Genomic DNA, 17,321 nt, shown 5'->3' on the forward strand with positions numbered 1-17,321 from the left:
AATTTAGCACCTGGGGGAACTGGCCTATTTCAAAATTTGAGTTTAGTTAAGCACCAAATATATCCTGAAATAAGTTCCCTTATGAAACTATCTTACCAGGCGCCTCTTCTTTATTTCATATATACTATAAACTTCATAATGCTACACATGAATTGACCTATCTCTACTACAAGGTTATGATCAGAATGATTTCTAGCCATCAAGCACCAAATGAAACAAGAAACCAGATTAAGGTAAAGAGCTCAAACTTGAGAGTCAGTGTGAACATCAAAGTCCAGCTTATTTCTATTTTGGTAATTTTTCTGAGTAGTTTATATAATACACACATTCCTGTATTTTTCCTGACTCTGTTTTGCAGGGAAGCATATGCTAAAATTTGCATGTGTCATCTCATTCTGAGACCCATGAAAACAGATTTCATGTCACATTTACAACATTTAAAATAACATGCATGCTTGAAGTTCTAACAGTAATTTAATTTTCCAAAAATGAAACTATTTCCCCCAGTAGCAGTATTAATTTTACTTTTTGAAACAATCCTATGAAAGTGAAGGCTTTTAATAGTAATAGTTATGTAATTGTTTTAGAACTATTCTGTGCACTTGAATAAGTCAGCCAGGTAAGAGGAATGGGTGTTATTTTCCTCCTTTTGATAAGTGAGGACACCAAACCATTGTGAATTTGTGTGACTCTTAAGTAAATTCCATTTAGTTAGCTATTCTTTGCCTAGGCCTTAACTGGCATGAAATTTCTCATCATAACATATGTCAAAAAATCTACATGCCTTAAATTTCTGGGTTTTATACCTTTGCTTGCAAAGCAGCACCATGGGTCTCTTTTACAGAAACCATATAATTGGTTTGAGGCTCAGATGAGGGAGTCTTGAGGAAATAAATATGTTTGAAGTCCATCAAGTTTTATTATTACTTCAAATAAAGTATCCCTAATTTTTTTCAGTGTTAAGGATGAAGTCAATAGTTTACATCTACTTCTTCATGAAATTCTGATTATTAAAGCCACTTATTTGTTTTCTTCCATTGCCCTGATTTTTCATTCTAACCAACATCCCCTCAGTTCCAGTGAGCATGAAAGCAAAACAACAGTGCTGTGAAATGAAAAAAACAAAAACAAAAAAACAAAACAAAACCCAAAAACCAGACGATAGCTACAGAGTCCAGATGTACAATGGCATCATGACAATTATCATTTAGATGGAAGGAATGAGAGGGAACAAAATGAAAAGAAGGGAGAAAACACTCTTTAAACCTGAGTGTTTGTGAAGACTAAGAGACTTCTGTTGCACCCCAAATGGCTTTCTGAGTGTTTCATTCCACCATCTACCATTACTCAGCTCCATGTTTTCTAACTGCCTTCGTTACGGTTCTTCAGAAGTTTTCTTATGATTTTTGGTCATGAGTCATTTCTGAAAACTGTTCTTCTAACCATTTAATGGAAAGAGGGAACCTATGTAATCAAGATATCTTTTGTTGGTACTCAGGATTATGCATTTTGACAGCTCTCTCAGTGATTCTGTGAGAGACAGATATGGGCATCTGTCCAAGAGAAAAGTGACTAATCCTTAGTACACATTGCTTCACTGCTGGGATAAAGTGAAGTTAGCTTACCATGTATACAGTCCCTGGCTATTGTGCTTATTCTGAGTACCTTCTCACACCTGGAACTGCTTTCATTAAGAGTTGAGAATATTCCCAGCATTATTAAGAATTTAGAAATTAATTTCATTGGAACCACACTTTTGAGAGAAACATCACCTTGGTCTAAATTGGGCTGGTTGTCTAGGAAGCACTGCTTTCAGCACTTAATGCATTGCTCAACTATTGGCTCTCTTTTATTTATCACATGTTATTAGATTCTGACAATAAGAAATAATACTTCTAATTAGTAATTCTAATATGCAGCTTTCTTTGTACAATTGGTAGCTCCTCCAAAGGGCATCACACAGCTGAGCTGACCCACAGAGGGTATTTGAGTTTAAATTTCCATGGAAAGCGACCATTTATTTACTCATTTTTCTCACTTACTCTGCTGTTACTTCTCTTGTAACTCTCTATGAGACTGTACTTTTAAAATATAACAATAATCTCAGGGCCTGTTTTTACCTTTTTATTGCTGCTTTATGATTGCCTGGTTTGTCTCCAAAGTTGCAAAAACCACAAACAATCTAATATTTTCTACAGCAACAAAAATCTAGCAGAGTTTTGCCAACTGAAGCAAGGGGCTGAAAACTCTAGGGAACACATCACCCAATGAGTGTATTGCCATTCTGGATGTGTAATCCCTACGTTTATGGTGCACTGTGGGTGTTCAGCAGTCTGCATATGTGGCTATAAACACAGAACAGATGCTGTAATGAAGAGCTTCCAACTGATCTATCTTTTTCGATATTATTCTGAGGAGTGGCAAGTCCGACTATATTCATACCAGGCTGTTTCTGAGATAGAGGGAATGGCTGATGTTGTGTGTCTGTTTTTGCAAAGTTTACTTCAATTTGTTGTTTTGTTCACAGCCATATATCTGATATAATCAAAGGTTTGGGCACTTGCCTTTATGTTTTCTGAAATAAAATTTAGGAGGAGTTTAATCAATACATTGGGTGTTTGGATTACTTGAGTTGCTTATAGTTAGAAGTCCTACTAGGCATAATCCTGTCCTGGAAGAGCAATTGAATAACATAATTATCTTTGACCAGGCTAATATCTTAAGCTGTTAATGTATTTGAATGGGAACATATTCGGGCCCTAACTTAATATAAAGATATTGGTAAAATTCTCTTTCTTGGCAGGAGAGGAAGCATAGAAATCCATAGATATGAGTAATTAAGTTATTTAGGTCTGAGTTACTTGTCACTTCCTTTTAAAGCAAAATGAATTAGCATTATGCAACTAAAAGCTTAAAACATTATGTAAAAGACATGCTTTCTTTAAAAAAAAATAATTATATCAATGGCTAAATGTCAAACTAACATTTCTAGTCATTTTTTGAATAAATAACCTCAATGAGTGCCAAATAGTTTGAGGGCACATGGAGCTGAAATGTGACAACACACTCCTATGACTTTTTTGGGGTGCGTAATTGAAAGCAAAAAGAAAAACAATGATAATCACCAGAAAAATGCATTAGATTGATGCAAGGAGGTAATTTTAAAACATAGGCTTCTAAGTAAATAGTGTATTAATACGTTCCTGTGATTATTTCTTAAACATCTGTATATATGCTTTTAATGAGGGCAAAAGCTCTAAGTAAAATACAAGTGGAATGATGCTCTGAGGACATCTTTCTCTTGATCTCCTAGAAACATATTGTTTTGTCCGTAAGAAAAGGTAAAGAAGTCTGTAGCATTAGTGTGTATGCTTTAATCTTTCCTCCTTTACTATGAAAGGAACGACGGCTGTTAGCCAGAAGACATCAAATCAAATAGAGATAACATGTTATCTTTCATAAAAAGAACTCATTCACTCTTCTAGCTTGTAAATGAGAAAATCTGTCATTTAAAAATTATTTTCCCTTAAATCATCTAATAAATAGCTTTAAAAGTCATTGTGATTCTTCACTTGGTTTTATAGAAGATTTTATTGAAGTACTCATCATAGAATTTTACTACTTGAGACCAACATTTATGGTGGATATGCTGTTTGTTATCCACTTATTTAATCAACAAGTGTGTCAACAGTAACATATGCTTCATAAAAGCACTTAGGTACTTGGTATGGTGCTAGTTAATATTTAGGATAAAAAAAGATTTAAGAGATGGGCACAGACTGAACCAGTCTTATAATATAGTAAGGGAAACACTAAAAAATACAACTAAATATGCTGGGTTAGGTGCCATAATAGAGGACCAATATAATAGTTTGTGTGTTCAGGGAAGAAAGAGATTCAGCCCAGTTAAATGGAGTGGAGTCCATGGAAAGATGAGGAAAAACTTCTTGATAAAAGTATAAAAGTGGTATTTGAACTTAACCATAAAGGATGCTTTTCAACAAGAGAAAATGTGCTATGGTTAGACCATTTCACATGCAGAAAATAATATAAGCAAAGAATTCAGAAATGTTTGTGTACTTTTGGTTTGAAATATGGAATCTGTTGAGTAAAGTACATGGAGAGGTGTAGTATGGGAAAATTTGTAAATACAGAAAGAGGTCAGATTACAGATAGTGATCAATGTTCGAAGAAGAAATTTGGATATTTTTTATGGAGACCACAAGATGCATTAATGACTTTTGTGAAATTTTATGATCATGTGTGAGCTTTATGGGAATAGATCGACTGTAGACAGACTAGTTAATAGAGTGCTACAATAATCCAGAGGACAGGTTAAAAATAAAAGGTTTAAATGAGAGCAAAGAAAGAAAAGTCAAAACCAAGGCATACATATGAAGAAGTTTTCTGAGCTTAAGTTATTAGAACTGAAATAATGATTTGGGGAGAGGAAGAAAGGCATGAACAATAGAAATTATTGTTTGAACTCTCGTAATTTCTGCTACAACTACCATGTAGCAGTTGGTAGTAGAAAAATACAACTACCATGAAAACTGACAGGGAATACAGGAATAGGGCTGGGGAAATGTTGCTAAGTTGGGTTTCAGACTTAACCAATCAAAAATCCTGTAACAGTAATTCAAACAGAGGCATCCATAAGGTTATTTAACAATTTAAGTCAGGAGCTTAAGACGCAGGTCTGAGCCAGAGCTCTAGATTTGAGGATTAATTGTCAATGTCAGTGGCCAAAAGAGTGATTGTGATATGAGAATAGAAGAAAGTCAGAGGAAGAACATTAAGAAACACTTACATTTAAGAGAGAAGATAAATAAGAAAAAAATGAAAGCAATAAACAACACATAATAAAAAGAGGTGGGGGAACAGAGAAATTTTGCATTATCAAGGAAACTAAGCAAGAGACTATTTTAATCCACTCTTTTGCCATAGGCAAATCCCACAGACTGGAGGCTTAAAAGACAGACATCTATCATTTCACTGTTCTGGAGGCTGAGAGTCCAAGATCAGGGTTTCATTATGGCTGAGTTCCGGTAAGACCTCTCCCATTTGGGCTGCAGACAGCTGCCATCTAACCCTAATCATCTCCCAAAGTCTCCATCTCCTAATACCATCATGTTGGGGGGGGTTAAGATGTCAACACATGAATTTAGGGTAAGCACAACCATTCAGTCCATAACAGACTGTTTCAGGATGATAGAACTTGGGATCTCCATGGATGGAGACACCATGGTTATCCTTGAGTGATTTCAGTGGTGAGATGTGAGTAGAATTTTTATTGCAGTACATTGAGGAGCTCATCATTAAAGGAGTTAAGAAGTTTAGACAGTATCTAAGGAGGCCAGGGAAGAGGGAGGTGTGTTATAATACAGGGGAAATGTAAGCTCAAGTATAGTATATGAGAAAGCAACTGACAGACGAGGAGAAATAAAAATATGGAGATCCTAAAGTTTATGCTGGGCAGTCTGACCAAGAACTGTGCCCTTGCTATACAGCTATTTGACATCAATTGACAAGTGTCATAATGAAGCACCAGCTTTGAAGAGTATGTTGATTGTGGTTGATGCCAGTTCTCATTCAGTTACATGTGTGTTGCCTGACATTAGAAAGGAAGAATCAAGCTGGGAAATTAGAGAAATGTTAAATAAAATATGAAAATACAAACCTTTACTACTGATCTTATCAGGTCTCCGGGGATACAAACATTGTAAGAGTTGAGATGGGACAAATGTGGAAAAGCTGAAAAGAAAGGTGTGCTGTCCTGGCCTTGTGGGTGGAGCTGGAGGAGTCACAGCTCCTAAGTTCAGGTTGCTTGTAGAAGAAAGAAGAGAGCTGTGTATAAAGAGTCAGACTCAGATGAGAATGAAAGAGTTCCCTTCATTCAGCTCTGATTAGAAGGGGCTAGAAATCTAAACCCTTGGCTCTCTTCCTGACAGCCAGTCATAGTGCCTGAGCCTGCCAGAGAGAGGATATTTCGTTTGGGGTAAAGCCTTATGCTCCCTGGAAAAAAACAAGCTGAAATGTCTTTACTCTCTGAAGTAAGTAACACTATGACCTAAAAGCACATCAGTCATAATTTAAGATGAAAATAAGTTAGTGAGTAAGTTGTGTGTTGAGGAGCAGCCATGGTGAGAGACCATCTTTAGAGACCACGGGCTTAAGTGCAGGGGGAGGGATGAGGACATGGTCATGTGCGGGATGGGTACAACTTGTTCCCAGCAGGTGCAGCAAATCTGCAGTCAGCATTGTTTTCTTTCCCCCCTCTTCTGAATAATATACTCATTTTGCAAATAACACAGAAATAGCTACTTTCAATACTCATATTTTATGTTTTCAAATTCTATGTTGAGACCATGGGGCACAGATTCTTTTACAGCTTCAAAGAGAACATATTCCTTTTCAATATAGGCTGACTTTTATATTTCTTTCAAATTCAAATGAACTTGCCTGATATACATATTCAAGTTCTCAAACTTAATATTTTATTCTCCTATGTTTATAATGTGTAATTTCTGAACTGAATTCCAAAGCATTCCAGATGGTATCTATAATGACCCAAAGTAGGAACATGGAACATTGTTATGTAAGTAAAAAAACTAAGACTTGGGAAGTTCAAGGCCATTTTTGTGAGAGGAATAAATTAGACTAAAATCATTTTACCACTTTAATTAAAATATGATTTTAATCACTTTTATTTTTTTTTATTTTTATGTTTGTTATCTCAAAAATGCATTCATTCACACCTGCATTCAATAAAATAAATGAGGCATGGGGTTAGCCCTCAAGAAGTTCACAGTTTAATGGTATAAAACCCCATTACAATAAAATCCAGTGAGTGAAATAATAGGAAACGGTACAATGTGGTGATTTAGGTGGGTGTGTAAATTTAGAGTCAGAAGGTTACTGAGTCTGGGCTTCTTATTTTTGCAAGGTCCCACTTTATGTAACAGATAGTTTTTATTCTTGGTCCCAGTCTATGTAACAGTCACCTATTAAATGAGAAAAACTATCAGAGGAGACACTGGAGGCCTACAGGCTAAACATGATCACCGATGTTCTTAGATCATAAGAAAAAATCTTATAGGCTCATTAATTAGAACTCTTTGACTTCAAGTTACAGAAGCCAAACTAAGCTGGCCTAAGCAAATTTATTTTCCCTTTGTATAAATAAATGGAAAAATCTATACAGAGTATAGTGCAGTGCTTAACACACAATAAAACCTCAATAACTGTTAGCTAGTGACATTAAAGTTATGAAAATGGGGGAGGAGGTATGAAAGTTTGTATGCTAACATAAAACTCTGCACTACCCCTTCACATGAAGAGAGATCTGAAAGTTGGGTGTGTGCATCATTACTGCCATTTTATAATATCCACACTGGACAGGATGGAGGAGCTGTGTGTCTGCTGAGAGTCCAGGCGTGCGGGTGTTACTCAGTGTGCAAGGTGTGCAAGGAAGGACACCCTGTTTGACATGACTTGGCACCCTGTCCATGCTTGGCCACAGCTAAAGAGAGATGAGATCATTTGCATTCCATCTGTTAGCCTCAGTGCCAGTGTAAAGTGTTATCTACTCAAAGGGGAAGCAGGCCATGTGAGAAACATGTTTGTAAAGCTAGTTCAGGAGCAGAAATATTAGCAGCCTGCACAATGAATAAACTGAGAAGAAAGGACCAGAGGATTTGGAAGCTTCATGTCGAGAACAGTGCCAATAGGCTCATTAGTTAGAGCTCTTTCGAAGCTAGTCATAAAAGCCAAATTAAGCTAGTCTAATAAAAAGGGGGTGGGGTATTTAATAGAAAGAATATAAGGAATAATTTCTGATATCTTAACGGTAACAGAGTTTGGAATGCTTCTGGGCCACAAAGTGGACTGGTCTCCTGAAGACAAAGGTTTCAGTGCTCTGTGTAATCTCCTGGCCCCCTCCATGCCTCCTTCTTCTCCTCATACATCTGCTTTCTCCATTTCTGTGCCCTCTTGATCAGTCCAAGGACAACCATCTCAGTGCTCCCGAGTTTACATGTTGTTATAGGTCCAGTTACTGAAGACACTGCTTCAATTCCCTCAATCCACATGCCTCTACATAAAACAGGCAGAAACTGATTGCTTCAGCCTGACTCAGATGTCTATCCCAGGTCAAGGATATGATGGACATGATGGACACAGAGTATAAAACCATCTCCCTGGGGCCCATCACTCCCAGGAGGCAGTTCTCAGAAAAGCAGTATAATTATGACATGAGCAGAAGCTCTACAAGTATCTCCACAAGAGTAATTCCATCTCCATCCCACCCCTCCCCCTTTCTTCTCTGGCATCTGAATAAGTCACTTATAAGCACCAGCATTTTATATTTAGAAAGTTTGATGGAAAGAAACTCTAAAACTTGCAGGTGGTAACCAGTCAGCCAAATAATCACCTATCTGTGCAATATGTGAGTGACTATTACACACTCCAGCAGATATGCCAATAGAGGGGCGAGAAAATGCATCACTCTGCTATAGCGTTTGTTATGAAGGTAGGAGGTGTAGCGTCAGACAAATGTAAAAACCAGGCCTTGTCTTTGCTACCTTGTAGAGGATCCTGGCTATAAAATACTCCTAAGATGCCTGAAGATGAACAGAGCATGTGTGTGCTAAAGTTGCTTCAGTTGTGTTTAACTCTTTGTGACCCTATGGACTGTAGCCCTCCAGGCACCTCTGTCCGTGGGATTCTCCAGGCAAGAATATTGAAATGCTGGAATCAGAGGATCTTCCTGACCCAGGAATTGAACCCACATCTCCTGCATCTCCTGCATTGCAGGCAGATTCTTTACCCACTGAACCATCTGGGAAGCCCCAAGATGAACAGAGAGGAAGGGAAAAGCTGTTTTTTAAAAAAGGAATTATGGATCATTAGGATATTGTGCTCTGAATGAATTAAAATACATCATAAATTACAGGCCAATGATAAAGTATTACTTATTATTAACATTAATAGAATAGTGAAAGAAAATCAGCAAATATTTAATCCAGTTAACCAAAAAAAGTGTCTATAATTTGATTTTATCTCAGAGGGGTAAGGGAAATCTACTATAACTGAAGGCAACTTAATAACACCCTCTATGCAGATTATCTTCAAGATAAATGAGAAGTCTGCTGCTAACAAAATTAGGTCAAGTCCCTAGTGATGCTGCTAAAGATATTGAAAAACAACTGCTTAAAAGAAATCAATAACGATACAAAATACTTTCCTGTCTCTGATTTCTCAGTTGTAAAAATATATACTGTGAGCTTGCCCTTAGTAAATGCTCTCAGACACTGTGGGAATTAATGTCATTTTCCACTTGATTAAACTTCACACTGCTTGTTATTTGGCTTAGGTGGGTGTGGGATGGGGGAGTAGGAAAAGTGTTAACAAAGGAAAAAAATGAAGACTTAACATGATCAACGTAGGATAAAAGAAGTTATGATAATGGGGCAGCAAGGGGAGAGGAGAGGGAGCAGGAGGGATGGTTATAGATCCATCCCCAGGCAGATTAGGGACTTTAGCCAGTGATTCTGTCAGTGTCTTATTGAAAGAGATAGAATTGCAAGCCATTTTAGTAAGATTTTATTTAGCTCCAACTGTTTAAAGTCAAAAGTTATTACAAGGCTGATCCTAGTATAAAATTACTCTTGCTCTGATGGTTAGAATGGGCTCAAGGCTGACACACATTAGGAAGCAAAGCTCTAATGACTCACTCACACACCTAATGTGTGCCGGCCACTGAGACAAAGGCAGGGAGTGCCATGGTGAACAAAACAGGTCCAGCCCCTGTCTCTGTGGAAAGTTGGATCCTGGCCAGGAGACCAGACATTAAACACATAATTACAGGTGTAGTGAGTGTTTGTAAGGATAAAAACAAGGTGTTACAAGAGTGTTATTAAAAGGATCTAACCAGTCCTGATGTGTAAAAGCTGGACATGCTCCCAGGATGAAGGATTATTTAGGTTAGGACTTCTGAAGGAGAAAGGGGGTTAGTTAGGACAGACGAAGATCATGGCGTCTGGTCCCATCACTTCATGGAAAATAGATGGGGAAACAGTGGAAACAGTGTCAGACTTCATTTTTTTGGGCTCCAAAATCACTGCAGATGGTGATTGCAGCCATGAAATTAAAAGATGCTTACTCCTTGGAAGGAAAGTTATGACCAACCTAGATAGCATATTGAAAAGCAGAGACATTACTTTGCCAACAACGGTCCGTCTAGTCAAGGCTATGGTTTTTCCAGTAGTCATGTATGGATGTGAGAGTTGGAATGTGAAGAAAGTTGAGTGCCAAAGAATTGATGCTTTTGAACTGTGGTGTTGGAGAAGACTCTTGAGAGTCCCTTGGATTGCAAGGAGACCCAACCAGTCCATTCTGAAGGAGATCAGTCCTGGGTGTTCACTGGAAGGAATGATGCTAAAGCTGAAACTCCCGTACTTTGGCCACCTCATGCGAAGAGTTGACTCATTGGAAAAGACTGATGCTGGGAGGGATTGGGGCAGGAGGAGAAGGGGACGACAGAGGATAAGATGGCTGGATGGCATCACTGACTTGTTGTACGTGAGTCTGAGTGAACTCTGGGAGTTGGTGATGGACAGGGAGGCCTGGCGTGCTGGGATTCATGGGGTTGCAAAGAGTCGGACACGACTGAGCAACTGAACTGAACTGAACTGAGGACAGGAAGGGAGTTAGTGCGGCAGACAAGTCAAGGAATCAGAGTGTAAAGGCTCTGAGCTAAAAGACCAAAAAAACAAAAGCCACTGATGGCTGAAAAAATTCCAGGATGCCAGAGATGAGAATACAGGGAAGTATGATAAGGAGACGAGAAGGGTCAGCTCACACCAGATCAGGCAGGGTCTCCATAAGGACCTCAAAAGTGTGGTTCTTGTCCTCTGAGCAATGGAAGGCCACCCCAGTCACCAAGCAGGGGGGCGCTGTCATTAGTGAGAACTGTGCTCTAGAGCTAGCACTTCACGCGCAGTGTGGAGGACACAGGAGAGCAAGGTGCAGGTTCGGATGCTCTGGGAGGAGGCTGCTAGGAAATCATAGTGACCTGACCTAGGGTTTTGACAGTTGTGGGTAAAGAGAGTGAACACAGCGAATTGCTTAAGAGGTAAAAATAGAAGGAAAGATTGTTCACAGAAATTCAGAGTAGGTGGAGATGTGCATCACTTCAGGGTAGTTTAGCTCCAAAGCCCATAATACATGAACAGTTACCAGATTAAATGTGTTATCACACCCAAGATGTGGTTGTTGTATAAGAGAGGGAGACTGATAAGACCCAGAAGCAGAGAAAAGCAGTTACTCAAACAAGCATTGGAAATGGTCATAGAGCTCTCTGATGCGGAGACGAGGGAAGGAGATGGTGACCCATGGGTTCTGAAAACTTAGGTCCAAATGACAAGATGATTCCCAGGACTAAAAGGATGAAGCAAACTATCTTGGCTTAATGTCATCAAATGTTTTAATACTGAAACTTGCAACTCTCCACCCCTTCTTCTGATTCCCTGAGAGCAAGTAACTATTAATTTTTATATTTTCCTACTTATATGCAGTTTTTTATTCAAAGTCCTATACATAATTTCCCACAATTTCCTGAAAATGCAATTGAAATTCTGTAACTAAAAATCAGTCGATAGAGAGCATTGCCATCACCCTGGAAATCTTGCTCATATTCCTTTCTAATCTGTCCCACTATCTAGTCATTGCTATTTAGTCACTAAGTTGTGTTCGACTCTGACTCTTTTCTGACTCCATGGACTGTAGCCTGCCAGGCTCGTCTGTCCATGGGATTTCTCAGGCAAGAATACCGGATTGGGTTGCCATTTCCTTCTCCAGCGGATCTTCCCGACCCAGGGATTGAACACTCGTCTCCTGAATCGCAGGCGGATTCTTTACCATTGAGCCACCAGGGAAGACCTCCACTATCTAGAAAAGTGAAAGTGTTAGTCCCTCAGTCGTGTCCGACTCTGTGACCCCATGAAGTATAACCCGCCAGACTAGGGACAACCTCTATTCTGATTTTCATCCCCATAGATTAGTCTTGCCTGTTCTTATTCCATAAATGTGAAATTGTGTACTTTTTTCCTACTATAGCTGTATATATATTTTTTATTGGAGTATAATTGCTTTGCAGTGTTGTGTTTCTGCTGTACAATAAAGTGAATCAGCTATATGTATACATATATCCCCTCCCTCTTGAGCCTGCCTCCTCTACTTCCATCCCACCCGTCTAGTCATCATGGAGCACCAAGCTGATCTCCCTGTGCTATAGAGCAGCTTCCCACTAGCTATCTGTTTTACACATGGTAGTGTATATATGTCAATCCTTCTCTCCCAGTCTGTCCCAACCTCACATGACTTTCTGTCCAAAGGCAACTTTAGGAGATTCTCTTTAATATCTTCAAGTGTTTCTGAAACTTATACATTACCTCTTAGTTAAGAACCTCTGCTTGCCCTCTGAACCTGTTCTTTGAATCTGTTCTTCTGTATAAAGAATCATTGAATGTTCCAATGGAAAAAAATAACTTGAAGATTATCTCCTTACCTCTCTGAAGTTCTCTTCTTTCTGACTTATTAGTCTCTCGGATTCTGGTTGCCATGAGAGCTTCTCAATGTCTTTAAATGGTTTTTCAAAATATTTTACCTGTTTTCTGGTAGTTGTTTTCAGTGGGGGAGCTATAGTTTATCCCAAGGAATTACATCTTACCTGGAAACAGAAGTCCTCTTATACCAATTTTAATATTTCCCCTTCATCTTTCTCAAGTTATGAGGTTTATCATAATCTTTATCAGGTTATGATACTGCCAAGATTTCTTTTAGGGCTATGGTGACTACTTCTAATACTGTAAAAGAAATTACATGATAATTGTCTATCAGTCTATGATATTCTATTGTCTATTTGTCTATGATAATTGTCTATCAGTTTCTTTTCAGGTTTTATGGGTGGTGGCATGATGATATTAACACCTCTGCTTAAACAGATATGATAATGAAAACTATATCTAATATTAAGGCTGTAGTCAAGGATACTAAAAACTTCACAAAGTTAAATGAACTAAGTTCTTTTTCATTATCATTAATTTTGAGCTTCTTACCAAAGTAATAATTTTGTCTTCTGTATTATTTCAAAACATCCTGAGGTGACAATTTTAGTTTTAGACAAGTTGTTTTCATCATCTCTTTTTCTCACTCCCTGTGATAAATCAGAGCAAAATAATATGAAGACTCACTTTGTCAGTCTGGCACCTAAAGTTTATCTGGAAATACACCAGGGTTTTCTTTTTTCCTTTTATGTACTTTAAGTTGTAATTTTTTTTCTAATTTTGAGCTTTTACTTTTTCATTAATAAAGATGCCTATATGTGAAAATAAATATTGAGAATATATATAAAATAAAGTAGTTTATGTACAGTATAAAGACTAAATTTACCAGAATTTTGAATTAAGAAAGACTTCAGGACCTACAAAATATTAGTATGAATTTCCAAATTCTGAAATTTGTTTTTAATTATTATTTATTTATTTTGGCCACATGACTTGTGGGATCTTAGTTCCCAACAAGGGACTGAACCCAGGCCCTCAGCACTGAGAGTGCAGGGTCCCAACCACTAGACCGCCAGGGAATTCTCTCAAATTTCTGTGATTTCTACTTAGTAGCTCCTCATATATTTGAATATATATTTAGGATTTTTACCTTAACTTTTTTCAGCAAAAGAAAATATATTCAAAATTCCCGTATAATTCCTTAGTTCATTGGGACAAAGCCAAAAGAAGAGGGAATTATACTTCTGAATTATGTATTATAAATTTCTTTTTGTATTAACAGTTATAGCTTATTTTACATATTTTAAAAAGTCATAAATATTAATTGAGAATTTGGAAAATACAGAAAAACACAAAACAGCTAATAAAAATTACCTGCAATTCTACCCATACACAGAGAAAAACTATCATTAACATTTTTATATATAGTTTAGTTTTTGCACACACACATACACATTACTTTTACTAATTTTTTAATGTAAATTTTGCTGGAGATTTTATGACAGTTGATATTAAGCAAGAGAATTAATTTAGGAATTATTACCAAAAATAATACATGCTTTTGATATTCCTGCAACTACCAAAGTGATAAAGGAGCTCGAGATTATTTCTGTATTATTTTCATATAAGGAATATTTCATCCTGTTTTGTTTACTCAACCATTCATTCAATACTTACTGCAAATAGATGATCATATGTCTCTCTATGCCCAGGAAAGTCCCAGTTTATGCTTTTTTCCATGATAATTTTTAAGAGCACTGCCTTCATTCTTAAAAGTAATCAGTTTGAATGAAAAATTACATGGTTTTCTTTTATTTCCAAAAATTGAGACAGATAAAAGGGGATTAAAGTAGCTGCAATGGGAAATCAATCATGGATTCTGCCCTCAGAAACTATGACCTGTTTACTGTTGGAGATAAGAATTAAAATCAATAAGTTACATAATAAGTGAGAAAGACCACAGGAGAGATGCAAGATATAATACAGATTGCAGTCTAATCAAGATCTTGTTAAACATTTTAGAACTCTAGGGGAAACTTGTGAAGATGCTCCATTAAAAATCTTGAAAGGATATGCCCTATGATAGACTGATTCCTATACAAACTGCAAAGCAACTTTGCTCAGCTCAATTCCTGATTGGATTAGGTTAATTTGTCCCACTCTACTTGGGCTTCCCGGGTGGCACTAGTGGTAAAGAACTGGCCTGCCAATGCAGGGGACGTAACAGATGTGGGTTCGATCCCTATGTCAGGAAGATCCCTTAGAGGAGGACATTGCCACCCACTTCAGTATTCTTGCCTGGAGAATCCCATGGACAAAGGAACCTGGCAGGCTACAGTCCATAGGATGGCAAAGAGTTGGACATGACTGAAGTGACTTTGCAAACACACATGTCCCACTCTACTTAGAAAAAAAAAATGGTGAAGCAACTGTGGTAGATATAACTCAGAACCTTTAGAACATCTATAGAATCTTTATATATTTATTGTTGGGGTTATTTAATGGACTGGGACCTGGCGGTCCGGAGTCAACGATAAGAAAGTGAGAGAGCCGGAGGGAGGGAGAGAGAGAGAGACAGAAAGAAAGAAAGACACAGGGACCCAAGCTCTGATGGAGCAAAGGTGTTTTAATGATTTCTCTGTGAGTATATAAAGGCTGTGGTACAAGAAATTTCTTTCGACAATGATAAAGATCAGAAAACCAAATGTACAGCAACTGTTACCAAGGAAACAAGGGATTAATAATGGTCACAAGGTCAGGAGACAACCCATATCTCAAGAAAGGGGATCAAGACTAAGCAGTTTTGTCGTAAAGAGAATGTTTACTAAAGGAGATTCAAGCCTGTCTCACATAATGAGCTCAGTTCCTGGGAGCAGCGCTGTTCCACTTAAAAAGAAACAAAGGACTTGTGAGAAACAGCACATAGGAATCCTCCTGTTAAACATTCCCTGACATTTAGAACATCTATAGAATCTTATTTTATATATTTATAATGTCTTATCTTATAAAATATGTTTAGGTATGGAAAAGTGAGAGCCATATAACAACAACAAAAATACCACAAAGGAAACAGACAATAGAAACAGACCCACAGGTGAAACACTGGTCACTCTTGGAGGTGTTAGAAAACTAAATCATTACTCTGAACATTGATAAATAAGACTCATCCATAGAGCTTGTGTTTTCTGTTTGAACTTTATCTCAGAGGAGTTAAGTAACTGATAAGTTTTTTTTCTGTTACAAAGAAATCTAATTAACAGCTACCGAAGGTATCAGTCAGTCAGTTCAGTTGCTCAGTCGTGTCCGACTCTTTGCAACCCCATGAACTGCAGCACGCCAGGCCTCCCTGACCATCACCAACTCCTGGAGTTCACCCAAACTCATGTCCATTGAGTCGGTGATGCCATCCAGCCATCTCATCCTCTGTCGTCCCCTTCTCCTCCTGGCCCCAATCCCTCCCAGCATCAGAGTCTTTTCCAATGAGTCAAATCTTTGCATGAGGTGGCCAAAGTATTGGAGTTTCAGCTTTAGCATCACTCCTTCCAAAGAACACCCAGGACTGATCGCCTTTAGAATGGACTGGTTGGATCTCCTTGCAGTCCAAGGGACTCTCAAGAGTCATAAAATGATAATTGCATTATCTTATTGTTTTGTAAAAAAGTAATTGATCTATATAATGTCACCAATGTCTATTAAAACAATTATATGAAAGACTGATGGGGAGTTTTATAATCTATACATCAGGCTGACAGCCTTAAATCCACTGATCAGTCTTAATGTGATTACTAGAAGACCCAATTTATGTTCTTCCCCATATGGTATAACAGAGACAAAACACCACCTCTAATGAACTACTCTCTCCATACAATTGATCATGAAATGGATCAAGAATTCAGATCTAACTATAATTCCTAGGAAATACAGGTAACAGAGAAACATGTTAAATGACACATAGAGACTCAATCCATAAAATTCATAATCTGGATGCTTCTTCAACAAATAGATAGGAAGCAAAAAGGAAGAGGGGACATCCATAGATTAAAAAAGACATAAGACTCACTGACAAAGTATGATACATAAATATTATTTCTATGGTGATTTGAGAATCAAAAGTAAAATAAAAATATAGAGATGAGACTTCCCTGGTGATCCAGCGGTTAAGACTTCATCTTCCAATGCAGGGAATGTGGGTTCAATTCCTGGTCCAGGAGCCAAAGCCAAGAGCCAAGATCCCATATGCCCCTTGGCCAAAAAATCCCAAGCCATAACAGAAACAATATTGTAACAAATTCAATAAAGACTTCAAAAATATAGAGACAATCAGGAAATTTCCTGATCCAGGGAACCTAGGGATTAAACCTGAGTCTCCTGCATCTCCCATATTGGCAGGAGGATTCTTTACCAATGAGCCACCTGGAAAACCTAATATCAAATATTAAAAATCACTATTAATGTACTTTCATGGTGGTTTAGTCACTACGTTGTGTCCGACTCTTGCAATCCCATGGACCGTAACCTGCCAGGCTCCTCTGCCCATGGCATTCTCCAGGCAAGAATACTGGAGTATGTTGCCATTTCCTTCTCCAATTAATGTACTTTGGGAAATATTTTTCCTTTTATTATAAAATTGTGTACCTGTATGGCAGGCGTATATACTAAATTCTTTATGGATGGAATGATGCTGTTTTAGATTTGCTTTAAAATAAATAGCAAGTATAGATGAAACAAGATTCACATACATATTGACTATTATTA

The 17,321-nt window shown here is 37.7% G+C and overlaps 1 protein-coding gene and 1 long non-coding RNA gene across 3 annotated transcripts in view; one reads left to right on the top strand and one right to left on the bottom strand.

Annotated features, from left to right (window-relative positions):
* LOC129620115 (uncharacterized) overlaps positions 1–12,953 on the bottom strand; it is a 52,418-nt gene extending 39,465 nt beyond the window's left edge. The window contains exon 1 of the long non-coding RNA XR_008698387.1: positions 12,569–12,953. This is a non-coding gene — a long non-coding RNA (uncharacterized LOC129620115). The remainder of the gene's footprint in view (positions 1–12,568) is intronic.
* Positions 1–17,321, top strand: part of GRM1 (glutamate metabotropic receptor 1) — a 431,554-nt gene that overhangs the window by 399,406 nt on the left and 14,827 nt on the right. The window lies entirely within an intron of this gene.

The sequence above is a fragment of the Bubalus kerabau genome, chromosome 9, assembly GCF_029407905.1.
Source record: "Bubalus kerabau isolate K-KA32 ecotype Philippines breed swamp buffalo chromosome 9, PCC_UOA_SB_1v2, whole genome shotgun sequence".
Lineage (NCBI taxonomy): Eukaryota > Metazoa > Chordata > Mammalia > Artiodactyla > Bovidae > Bubalus > Bubalus kerabau.